Genomic DNA, 13,996 nt, shown 5'->3' with positions numbered 1-13,996 from the left:
GGAGACACTGAATGTCAGGCTGGATGGTCTCTGAGCGGCCTGATCAAGCTGTAGGAGTCTCTGTTCATTGCAAGGGAGTTGGATGTGATGACCTTTAAAGGTCCCTTCCAACTCAAACAACTCTATGATTTTACTGGTTGAGCTAACAGTCTAGGTGGAGTGCTCTGTCACTCTGTCAAGTAAGTCAATACCAGATGTCTGCCAGATTACCCTCTGTTGTCGATACTGTTCTGGAATGTTTTAGATCTCCTGTGTAGAAAGAAGGCAACATGAGTTTGGGAGTCACCACAGTGGAAGTTTGTATCCCTGCCTTGCAGTTAGTGTCAGGTTTTGTTCCTGGAGTGCCATAATCAAAGAGTCATTAAGGTTGGAAAAGACTGGTAAGAGATCATCTAGTCCAACCATCAACCCGTCTACATTATGTGCCCATGTTCACTATTCTGCCATAACTCATTGGTGTAAACTGAAGTCAATGCTGTGTTTAAGTGAAGTCAGTGAAGAACAGGCACATATGTTGTTCCTGTGAAGACTAACATGGCCAGGGTACCTTTAGGGCTAGAAATTTGGAATCCTTGATAAGTTAATTTCTGCTGGAGGTATTTGGAATTCGAGTTAATGAAGCACTGTGGGACTATGCAATGAACAAAAATATATTTTATCTCTAGACTAATATTCCTTGGAGATTTAATCCCTATGGGTTATAGGCACACTTACTCAAGTAAAATTTGAGATGAAAAGTAACAGTGAGGAAACTGTGGTGGGAATGTTGTCAAAAGTTTGGTGCTATTCAGCACTCATAAGCTAATTAGCCACCCACACCCCTTAGAATTTATGAATTCAGCTATTTTATATATAGCCTTCAGTGTGCCTCAGCTTATACAGGACATTATGACCCCAAAGAGCAGAGGCAAACTTTACTCAAGAGCATATCACAGCTGTGATAAATACATAAAGTGCTATGTTTGTTCCTCTGCAGAATTCTGTAGATCACTTTACAGCCAAAACATTTCACTAAAACAAAAACATTAAATAAATCAGAAAGTAGCATATTTATCCCTTCCCTATGTCCTAGTGCAGAAAATCTGTTGCTGAAGATACAAGATACAAGCTGATAATGCTCCTACTAAATTGAGCGAGCATGCTGTGAATTTACTCAGGTTTTCTAAGTTTTGTAAGGTTTTGGGAGAAGATGGAGAGAAGATCTCTCAGTGGTAATTTTTACCATATAATTTCATTCCTGTGACTAGCGACTTTGATAGGTGATTAAGACAACTTCCAGCATTTTGATTACAGCAGAAGGCTAAGAAGGTGAAACCAGTGATTCCACTTACAACCCCCTGGAGGAACACCTAGTCCTGAGCGGAGATTCAGGTTATTCTGTAATGTCTGAGAAGAACGTTTGCAGATTGTCAAATAAAGATGAGTTATCTACAGAAAAAGGTTGTTGGTCTTTGTTACAGTTTTAATTGTCAGAGAGAGGATGCTAAGCAGATGCTCAAATACATGGGGTTCTGCTTTGGAAATGATGAGAGGGTTATGTGTCAGAATTAGGAAGGGAGGCCATCGAGGGGGCCTTCATGTTGTCTGACTGCAACTGACAGCTATCTCAAGACAAGAAAGAGGAAGAAATCTTTTGTAAACAACTGGAAGAGGTCCCACCATTGCAGTACCTTCAACGTGGGAGCAGGTAAACAGTGGAACAGGCTTCCCAAAGTTGGAGTATAAATTCCTGGAGTATTTCAAAACACTGCACAAAGCTCCACGCAACCTGATCTAACTTTGAACAGTTGAAGGTAGCACAGCTTTGAGCAGGAATTTAGGCCAGATTGACCTCTAGAGATCCCTTCTAACATTTTTTTACTGTGATTTCAATGGAGACTTACTTGTGGATTAATATGCTGTCTGCTGTGTAAATATTAAATATCCCTCCTTCTCTGTTACATATTTGCCATACAGATAGTGAAATAAAATGACTTGCTTAGCTCCCCAGGGTTCTGTAGGATTAAATCATTTATTTAGAAAAAGTGAAGAAATTCATGAGTTCCAAGTCTCTATTATGCAATGGAACCACTCTCTAATTAAATCTGAAGTGTTTCTGATAGAAGTTATTGTTGAATGTTACATGAGAGAACTAAATGAGGTGTATTGTTGTAAAGTGTCAGTAGAATGCAAGGAAGTGAAACATAGGTTCTAGAAAACTTTTATTACAATTTATTTGACTTTCTTAGTTTCAAACTGTATAAAATACCAGCTTCCCACTTTTTACTCATAGGTGGGATAGAAATAATAAGTAAATATATAGCTTACATTTTCCTTCCCCCTTCTATATACCTTCCTGGTTGAATGACATTTGTATGGATATAATCTTTCACAAGTGTCCACAAACTACGCTGCTTTTGATTTTCACAACACACTACAGGGCTTCTCAAATGTCCTACTCTGCAAGGTGCCACATCTACCTATGTATTAAAATAAAACTTGTGCTTTCTTAGTATTTTTATCCCTATAGATCTCCGTATTAAGAAGAGTGCCGTATCTGTGCCTACATAAGGCAGTAAGCAATGACAGAAAGGCAAACAGCATTTCTCTGATTTTGATTTTTGGTAGTCAAGTTTTTTAACTTTCTTTGTTTAGTTTTGTGCTTTGTCCCTACACTGTGTGCTTAGAGATTTTTGTCGTGTTTGCACTGCTGTGACAGCACTCCTTCTGCTGAGATTCTCATGATTGTTAAAAAAAAGAAGCAGTGACAAGTCTGACAATTTTGCTTTCCTGTGGTAAGTGCTCAATCATTTTTTATTCCTGCTCACATCCGAGTTCCTTTTGTTACTCCTTTCCCTTTTAGGGATTTCCTCTCACAGACAGTAAAACTCTATAAGGGGATTGATTCTTCTTCCCTAGTGAAAATGGAAATGAATTGGCTTTGGTAACTACCTTCTCATGTGTGTTATTTAGCTCCCTTCAGTCCTGAATTATGACATTTATAACTGTCAGAAATGACTATGTTCCCATCTTCTGAGCCTTGCTAATGAAATGCTGGCACACTTTAGCTTTTAAAGACCTCACAGGAATGAATATCCATCTATCTTCAGTCCACTTATTCAAATAGTAAAGCATTTTAGGGTAGCACATTGTGAAAGAAGGAAGAAAAAGGTACTGTGAACTAGTGCAAAGGCCTCTGAGGATCAGTTCCATGCATATAAAGACATGAGGCAATTCTGAATTGTACCAGACTGTCCTTGTTCTAGTGTTGCAAGCTACAGAAAGAAAGTTAAGAAAGATGGTGCACAGATTGATCAGCTTGCCATAGCAACTGAAGAGCTTTTGCTGCTCTCTCCTGCTCTTGGCTTCACAGGTCAGTTATCTCCCAGTTGCAGTGCTCAGTGTGCTACATATAATTAATTAGGTTTCATCATCATTCAGTTTGCTGCTGGATTAGAATGGTTTGGGTTGGAAAACCATCTACTTTCAATTCCACTGCTGTGGGCAGGAACAACACCCAGTACACAAGATTGCCATCCAACCTGGCTGGAGGGATGAAGCATTCACAGCTGCTCTGGACAACCTGTCCAAGTGCCTCACCAACAGCACAATGAAGAATGTCTTCCTATATCTAATCTTATCTATTCTCTTTTAATTTAAAACCATTACTCCTTGTGCTATAACTACATATTGTGATAAAGAATCCCTCTCCTGCTTTCTTGCAGACCCACTTCAGGTACTGGAAGGCCACAATAAAGTCTCTCTGGAGCTTTTCTTCTCCAGGATGATCAACTCAAGCTCTCTCAGCCACCATAGGAGGGATGTTCCATCTTTTTTATCATCTCCATGGTCCTCCTGTGGACTCACTCCAACAGGTCACTTGCTGGGGCCTCATCTGATGAGATCAGAGTAGATTGGGAGGATCACCTCCCTTGACATGTGAAAGGATTGGCCCATGAAGAAGCTGGACAGCAAAACGTTAATTAATCTCTAGCTTCCCTATGTGGATGTTGCCATGAGAACAGAAATGGCTTGTAAGTAATGCAGAATTAACTCTTCCAAGCTGAAGCGGAATCTTGCTATTGATTGAGAATGATTTCTTATAGAAAGACAGTTTCTTCTGTGGATATTTTCAGCTTTTTTTTTTTGTTTCTTGGGGCGTTGGTCTATCACGTACAGAAAGCACAGGTTCCTGCAGTGTTCTTCTGACTTTACTGGCAAAGAACAAGATGCTAATGTGGAATACACAGATAATGGAGCGAATTAATGATGTACACTTTCTCTGTTTTTAGGGCATAATTGATATCAAAATATGTGCCTTTTTGGACAGGGAAATCAATAAACTCCAATTTATCTGTGTTACAACTGCTTCAGGATGAACATCCTAACAGTTTATGCTTTCCTCGTAGCTGTACTGGAGTGCCCCAGAGCTTTCTGATACCCTAGCTTTTGCATGCTGGAGGAGTGAGGATTTTTTTATTTTATTTTATTTTATTTTTTGTGATTTCCTGAACAGACTGACACTGCTCTGCCTTTTAAATATCCCTTTCTTTGTGACTTACAGTTAGCCAAAATATTACAAATAGTGGTGTTGCTGTGATTACCACTGTTACATGTGCTTTGATAATTTTGTCTGCTCCTGGCTGTTTACTCTTTCTGATCTCCTCTTGCAGCTGGAAGAGATTTGGTGTTTGTAGTCAGAAGCCAAATTCTGTTGGTGGACAAGACACAGTGACTTAAAATTTTAAAAACAAGTTAAAAATAGGCATTGCTGTTATGGACATTTTTGTTTGAAGTGTAATTTCATCGTAATGCAAAGTATGAAGCTTACTTTTTTAATAGTTTCCTGTTCTGAATTTCATCTCAGAAATAAGGAGCTAATAATTCCCAGCAGGATTTTTTGTGGTCAGACATAAGACATAATATTTGCTCCAGAAATTTGCAGTGTCTGCTTCATATTTTTGTCCAATTAGGGATCATCCTGTGATTGAAGATTTTATCTTGTTGTATTTTCTTTTAGGATCTCATTATTCAGAAAAATTAGAACATATGGCTGCAGGTAACACCATTTCTCCTGGTTAGTCTGAAGCACTTTATCTTTTGTAAGTATGGTATTTATTTTAGTCCTCACTGAATCTGAAGTGTAGTCTTTGGGACTTGTCTGAGGTCTCTGTAGTAGACAGGAAGGTCTCTCATTTCTCAGCACCGTATGCTGACCACAGGACTTCCCTGAATCTGAAGTCTATGGTACTTCAGTCTTAAGTAGTTAAGTCTACACTTGACTTTTGGATGATGATCTAATTAGATTTTGGTCCTCACTACTGCTGTTAGTTCAAAGGCAAGTTGTTTTGACTGAGGTAGTTATGTACTGTGTGCATGAAGAAAAAAATGCTATCATGGAAAGTTCCACCTCTGTGGTCATAATTTCTGTTGTCAGCAGAAAGTAGGGAGATATTTTTCCCACTTCTCTAGAATATTTCATGCAATGTGTTTCTTTAAAAAATATCCCAGTGGCTCAAATGAACTTTCCTCCAAACATGCATCTAAATACTTCTGTGATGTTCAGTCCCTTATACAAATCTGTACCGTAGGCCTGAATCATACAAGTCTTGCTCTTGTCTCTTCAAGAAGGAACTGTGCTGGTGTGAAATTGGCATGGTACACATGTAAATCAGACTCCTGAACTTTGTGTGATCGCTGTCCGAAGGACAAATTGAGCTACACTCAACCTCCTGATAAAAGCAATTGAGAGAGCAATAAAAAGATATACTGCTGTGGAAAAAATATGAAGAAAGGACAGAGTTCAGATTAAAGACAGAAGCTGAAGAAAGGCAATTCAGGAAAATAAACAACATTAAAATAACTCTTGTGAAAGTCCTGCAGTGTAAGGGGAAAAATGTTTTCTCCTGCCCTGACCTCTAAAAACAGAAGTCATCAGTTCTTTGAAAGTCTATGTGAAAAGGAAGTGCTAACATCTGTTGACTGTATTTTCAATTAGTGGTTTTGATATAGCCTGAAGAAAAAAAATCGCTTCAAGAATTCAGTCATGTTATCTGTTCTACCCAGCAGTGAAAGGAAGGCCATCTTCTGCTGAACCCTTTTGTGCTGAAAATGCATCGCTCAGGGAGCTTGAAACAAGTATTAACCTAAATTGATTGAAATGAGGGTCTGGGAGACTGCAGGGAGAATGAAACCTGGGGTCCACTTCTTTCCTCAGTCTCTACAAGACTATTTATTCCAGCTGTAAATGGCTTTCCTTCTTCTACTGTTAGGAGATATCTTAATAATTCCAACACTTCATGGTTCAGTTAAAATTATCACCTGCCTTTCAACTTTCAAATATGAGGTCAGTGAAATTAGTGGCTCTGAGGAGACCTGCCTTGTCTTACTGTTATTTTTTCTTTGCACGTGAATAGTGGGAATGAGAGGGCAGGTCTCATCCATGTCCTGGTCTGTTTCCACTGTTGAATATCATTATCACTAGAATAGATCTCCTTACAGGTGGTTTAATTACTAGCACGAAGTGCAAACCAAGCAGGTTTCCTGCACCTCCATAGTGGAAGAGTAAAGTGAAAGGGTGCTCAACTGAAGGTATGTGTGGATCAGCTAAATTTATCATGTCTGAATCCTTATGGTGACACAGGATTTAGCTCTGTCACAGCATTTGGTGTTACGGCATTTAACTTGTAGGTTCTTGCCCTTAAGCAAATGTAGATAGGAAAACTGATTAGACTTTAGGCTTTGTTACTGATAGACCACTAAAGAAAATCGTGGTTTTCTCTGGTGAGAAAGTAGAGTGTACTTTATTGGGTGCTAAAAAGGAGCATTCTGAACCCAAACTGTAGTGATCAAAGTGATCAGCTGTATAAAATTACATGAGTTTTCTGCACAATGTATCCAATATTTCATATACTGTATTATTATTTTGTGTTATATGAGCATCTGCAGCATCAGATTTGATTGATGCGATGCCTATGCATTGTAAAATACGTCATTGTATCAATCCTTGGAGAATAATGGATTGAGGGACTTATTAGATGTTTTACCAAAAGGTGTAATCATTTCTTCCTCACCAAAAGAACTTAAATAAAAATGGTCTGACGTATTGCATCATTCCTTTTAATTCTTGGAGAAACTGTGTTCTCTGTTTCGAAGCCACAGGGTGAATCCCTTAGATGGTGTTGCACAGGGGGTTATAAAAAGAAATGTTGCCAATAGCAACTTGTTTTTCTATTGGAACAAGGTGAAGTTATTTGAAAAAAGAAAAATAGAAATAGGGAAGCTAAGAATGAGTGGAAAGCTTGGGTATTGATGTTTTGAATTTACAGGTGAAACAGCCTTAAATTTCAGCAATTTTGATAGGAAAATGAAAGTGAACAAAGTCTCCTTCTGAATTTTTGGTGGAACTGCATCCTGACAAGTATCACACCTTGGTCACAAGCCTTCCTGACAATGCCCATGTCATCAGTGCTGCTGTTGATGATCCTTGCCACCTAAATGTCAGCATGCTGAACCTCACAGTCAATGGTTACTGTTGTGACAAAGGGGTGATGGGAGTGGCAACATCTGTAAGGTACCCTAGAAGGCAAAAGACCACAAGGGAATCTCTTGTGTGTCTGCCTGCCACTTAATTCTTTATAGAGCTACTCTGCAAAGAGTGAGTTCCATGAGGAGAATGAGGGTGAACTGAGTGATGGTGAGATTCATGAAAGTGAAGGGACTTACATTATTGAGAACGTAAGTAATGAGTATAACTATTATATATATATATAAGAATATTCATGTTGCTCATCCTGAAGGAATTAAAAATAGTGAGAATACGCAACATATTCTTTAAAAACACTCTTAAGATATGATCAAAAGATGGGTAATTTCTTGATTTTTCTGTACTTTTCATATTAAACCGCCAGATGGCAACCACAGACTGTCCACCAACGTGGGCCTATTCCCCGGCTGTTTATTTAACATCTGAGGCCTGGGACCATAACTTGGCAGAGCTGTTTGCTTTCAAAGAAGCAAGGAAAAAGAAATACAACTGTAAAATGAACATTGCGGGTTTGGTTCTGCTTTACACTTATTCTTGCTTGCTATCAGTGCTGCTACAGCATTTCCAACTTAGGAATCAAGCCAGCTGAATCTATGTATGCAATGGATGTGCTTATGTAATGCGTTTAAATCTAGTAGAATAAATTTGTTAATGGAGGCTGTAGTTGCATTCTTCTCACAGCTTTTTCTGGACTGAATAGGTAAGGTCAGGTCAGGTCAGGTCTTCAGCTTGTGGAAAGAGACAATGAAATGCATTCAGTCAAGTTACATTGGCCTAAGCGAGTGAAAACAATAGTCCTAGTTTTACAGCATCTGGCGTGATGCAGCTTACCAACTACACTGAAACATTAAATCTCATGCATTCAGTGTGAAAGCCTCTTTCTTTCATTCCCATTCATTCTTTTGGTCTTTCCTATGCCTGCTTTCCCCCCATCACTTGTATTAAGTAGGAGATAGGGCAGTACTGCAGCTTACTTGGAGTGCGCTTTCCACAGGGAGCCAGCTTGGATTTCAGCTGCTTGTTATTGCCCAACATTTTGATCGTGTATACTAATGTTAAAAACACTTCTGTCCTGCTCTGACATCATCAATAGAATGAAAGTCATAACTTTCATGTACTGAAAGTAGATGCTTAAAATCTTTATCTGATGAGATGGTTGACAACATTTTGTAGGTGTGGAGTTCTACTGGACTAGACTCCATGCAAATTTATCATAGGATCTTCATAATAGAGGATTTACTATGGATATCCAACCTCTTGGCTTACTCAGGCTACATTGAGTTAAGATTAATTATCTTGGACCATTTAGAAAATATATAATAAAGCATATAAACAACAAAACTTTTTAAAATATCTTTTTTATTATAACATACAAAGAGGGCAAGAAGAGCATTGAGTTGGACATGTATGGTAAATAGTAGGAGGGAATTATCATCAGGATGAGTAGGGACATGTCTCAGATCACAGAGCTTGTCAACACAGAACGAAGAGAGATCCCAGACATTCCAGGTTATTCATGCTATGGCATTCACTGAGCAATGTCACTTAAACCTATTGCTGTCCTGAGCTCTTAGAACTGGTTTTTACTCTGGAAGCTACTCAATTTGGAAACTACTGTCCAAGGAGGACCCAAGAATAGCAGCACTAGAAGCTGAGTTTTCCTGTGAGCTGTCAGAGATGTGCTTTGCATTTGGCTTTTGTTTTGCCTGTGAGTTTTTCTGAGCTGGCAAGCTTTGAGAAACATACAGTAAGACAGTATTTTAATACCCTTACTGTTCCAGTAGATAATTTGAGTAGGCAGCCTGGAAGGAACTATACCTAACAAAGACATGCATGAAACAAAATGAATCCTAGTGACAAAACTGGTTTATAAGGTAGGATCGTGCTGGGTAGATTGTTTCTTTTCTACATGGAAAAAAAAAAAACAACAGCTGAAACATTTTGGAAGGTTTAGGGTTAGGATGTGGTAATAACTGCAGAATCTTACATATGTAAAGGCTGTGGAAGTAACAAGCTAAGTGCCATTATTTTCTTTACTGACTTGGACGTGCAAAGAGAGAGGTTCCTCCTCAGCACAGAACTCTTTTCCATAGGTAAGTCTCCAGTACAGCATCCTGGCTATCAGCAAGCCCCTTCCTTTGCAGGATGAAGTGCCACTCTGAGGCTGCTCTGGGCTGATAGAAATCAAGTCATATGAGAGTAAATGGAAAGTTACATTTGGGTACACGATTGCAATATCTCACAGAAGGGACAGTGTGCTATTTAAAGGAATCCTGATGGATTGTAGCAGAAGTGCAGTGCCACAGCCTCTTCTCTCACTCTGTTTACCTGGTGGAGAGGTGCAGCATGTTTGTGGGACACAATGCAGGTCTGCCAATAGCAGCCAAGATCCTAAATCGGTTAGCAAGAGGGAAGCTGTGTTGATGCACCTTGATGTATCTTGTGAGGAGGAAGCAAAAAGTCAAAGCCACTTGCATGAGTCTCTCATACTTATACTTTTTTTTACACACAAGCTGAAGGAGGTTGCAGGGGGCTAAAGCAGGATACAGTATTGGGTCTGCAAGCAGCTATTTCATCTTTCTTATCCTAGTTTTGATTCAACAGGAGGGACATGTCTGCGAATTTTATTCCTAAGTAGCCTCTTATCTCAATTCTACCTTAAACATCAGCCTACACATTTGAAATGCTGCAGGATGAGAAATCACAGGCCCACTTTTTTCCTTCCCACGTGTTTCATTTGCTGGTAGCTCTTCTGAAAGGCTTTACCATTGACTGCTTCCTGACCTACTTTATTTCACATGTAGAAATCGGGAAGGATTTCAGCAGTTACTGTTCCTTCTCTTCTGCAAGGAAAATTTGGCAATCCTATTTTCATTTCCATCTTAGAAAGAAAAAGATTATTACTCATGTCTTAAAACAAGGTCATCATTTGCCTTCAGCGTAGGTAATGTGAGAGAATACAATATTAGAGCTTTTCCTTTGAGTATTAACTGCCATAGGCATGGTAAATGATTCTGCATCCTTATATTTTTAGAATGTTTTGAGTCCAGAATGGGCACCCAGAGCTGCTGTGTTTCCAGTCTTGAAGTGTTCAGAGTTGAAAATCTAAGCTAATGTTAATTTCTGTTGGAGCTTTTGACAGTTCTTACTGTGTTTAAAAACAACAACAAAAGCTATTTCATACAGCTGGGAGTATAAGGCTGACTCTTGCTGCTATGCAATGTCATGATTCATAATTAAAAAAAATATTCAAGTTAGCATTGCACTGTAGCAGTGTTAAAACCCGACCTCCTAAAATACATATTGTCTAATTCATGGTTCTCTACTAGCTGCTTTATTGTAGACTTCTTCACTTTCTGTAGACAGATACAAAGGAAACAGTGAACATGTTATACTGCTATTACTTAAGAGGGATACAGACTATAGAGACTGCAGGATCTGTGAATTACTTGTCAAAGTCCTCTTTGCTGCAACACCGGAGTTATTTTTATAAAAATGAATTTGCAATGGCACTGTCTATGGAATGTTTATATTCTGAAATATCCTTCAGGTTGCCAAGTGCTTTGGCTGGAGGTATGAGAGTTTTTGTTGTTGTTGTTTGTTTGTTTTTTATGCTAGATAATATACTCCAGAAAATTTCTTTATCTGGGTTTTGGGGATACTTCATGATTTTGTGAATGGAGTCATTAGTAAGGATGATGCCATGCTGCTTAGGCAGCCATGCTTCTAACAGAGGAAATGTTTGTGAAACTCAGCGTGACCATTGGTTTTTGCCTATCTCAGGGCCTGATCTTATTCCTTCAGGAATTGGTTGTGTAAGTACTCAGTAGTTATTTTTACCAGATGTTATACATAAGGAAATTCCATCTTACATATTTGTTTTCTCAGAATAGAAACATCTTGAACTTTTATTATTATTACAGAAGTTATCTGTTTATACTGCAGTGAGCAATGCTGGTGCTACTGCAGGGATCACATGAAAATGTCTCTGCCTTTACATCCCTATCAGCTATCATTTATAGTATATGCTCTTAGATCTTATGCCTACTTGTCATCTGCCACACTGGAATGCATGTTGTGGGGAGTGTTATCTAATGATTGCAACAGAAACCTGCACTAAGGCTGTCAGAAATGGCAAGTTATTACAAATATTCAATTTGAGAGAAAGGAAAGTATCTCTTCTGTTGGTGTTGTTCATTTACTTTTGAAGACAGGCACGAGAATTTACTTCAGTAAAATCAATTTTGTGAAGGTTTGCATTTGAGATCCTGTCTTTATGCTGGCTCTACCTTTCTGAGTGAACTGAAAAATATTCTCCTAGTGTTATTTTGGATATTCACTCTTCTGTGGAATAAAATGCACTCAATTTTATTCAGCTTTCCATTTCACTCACATAAACATATGAAGCCAGTTCTCAGATGAAATTTGCTACAGTGAAACAGGTCTGATTTTTTCTCTTACTTTTACATCTCTGCATGTAGTACAGTAGAGCAAAGGGGTGATATAATCAAGCTAGAAAAGAAAGACTGCTTCTGCAATCATAGCAACAGCCTAGGAATTGCACCTAAAGTGTTCTTATTCAGTAGTTATATTAGTCATTGCAACAAAGGGAGGAGGAAGAAACTGAGATGGGCATTGCTGAGATGGGCTGTTGAGAAGCCCAAGCCAACAAGAGATTGGCTAATGAGATTTGCTGCCTTAAATTTACCCCAAATAATTTGGAGGGTATTTTTGTTGAAGGACTGTAGTGTGAGACCATAAAGCATTGCTGTGTTCCAAACCAGTAGTCTGGAGCAATTGAATGCTGCTGTGGGGCTAGACATGAGCACTGTAGTTGGGCCAAGGAATGCTGTGCCATTGCTTATGCCTGTTTTCTGACTAATGTGTGTTTTTGGTTTCTAACATGCCATAGGGTATGGATTTCTGAGAGTGAAGGAGTCTCAAATCAGAATTTTGCCCATTATTCTGTGATCCTTTTTTTCCTAATACATGGTCTGTGTATCCCATTTCCACCATCACCTTGCTCAGAGAACCCAGCTAGTTCCCTGACATCAGGCTCCTATAAATGAGATCCTCTTCTGTTCTAGATCTGCAGATCTACCAAGGCTGAGGCAATTGCTCTTCAGTTGTTTCATGCTCCTACAGAAGTAACTATTAGAAAACTTTAGTTGAAAGAATGAGGACTTGCTTACTTTGTGGCCAAAAAACTTCATCCTAAGTATTTTAAAGAGCTTTGAAGAGTTTTGTTATTTTTTTGAATGATTCAAGCAATAAACAAAAGTGTTTGACTTTTAGTTCTGTTTATATTCTTTCACTATCCTTGTTCCTATAATGTCTGACATTCTTTTAATTAAAACTATGACAACAGCCTGACGTGTGTGGGGGTCCCTGTTTTCTCTCCTGGGAGGAATTTGCCATTGCACATCCTAGCTACTTGGCCACCAAAGCGAATATAGTATTCCTGAATTTAATCTTCCTTTACATACTACCTTGGTAATTTCTAGTAGTGTTGTATCACTGCTGCATCAAAACAGCTTTTACTTTTTCATTTTTTCCTAACATCCTTCTCTGCTCCTTTAAATGTAATAGGAACTATGAATTGATAAACCTAGCCTCAAAACTGCTCCTTGGTGTACTTTCCATAGTGAATTTCTGTTGACTTTTGGGCATGTATTTATGAGTACTTTTCACAAAGATTTCCAGAACAATGGTATTTGGATAAAAAACCCTTTGAACTGCAATTTCAAATAAGTTGTGAAGACAGATGATGCTTAGTTTCTTAACCACATAGCATTTATAGGAGATGAGCTGGTTTATATGGTTAGATGCCTGTCTTCTTACATCCTGTTTGGATGTGTTTATACACATGAGTCTAAAGTCAGTGTCAAAATTAACTGTAATGAAAGTAAAGCTGCTCCTTTTTGAATGAGAGTTACTTTAGGACAGCTGCCAAAGCCTGCTGACTATATTATGTCCAGTGGTCTTAAGATGGAGTGGTCAGATGCTACAGTATAAATTCAGCTTTCAACTTTGTTGTATACATCACATGCTTGCATTTTCCTGGGTAGTTTTTAAGTAATAATAATGGCAAAAGTGTTTGTTTCATTTACAGTGAAACTTTCCTGGGGAGTGCTTTCAGCCTGAGCATTGCAGTTCTGCGTTAGGGTAAGAGCCAAAAAGTGAAACTAGTAAGGAGCAAATGAGCAATTCATCTGTAACAACAATGCTTCAAATGTAGAATTGCATAATTGGAGTGAAATCAGTTACCTCTTGACAAACTAAGAAATCTATGTGGGATTAGTAATCTGTGTTAGGAAATTCACGTTTTCCTGTAGAGCGTAGTCTGGAGTCTGGATGGAGTTATCTTTCCTTTAATTAAGATTGGCTAGTATGGCTTTTCCAAGTTAGGTAAGAGTAGAATCAGATTTGGTAGCTTTTCAAAATGCTTCATGAGGAATTTCAGTTTGAAGA

Source organism: Tetrao urogallus, assembly GCF_951394365.1.
Source record: "Tetrao urogallus genome assembly, chromosome: 1".
Taxonomy (NCBI): domain Eukaryota; kingdom Metazoa; phylum Chordata; class Aves; order Galliformes; family Phasianidae; genus Tetrao; species Tetrao urogallus.
This window is presented reverse-complemented; position numbering follows the sequence as displayed.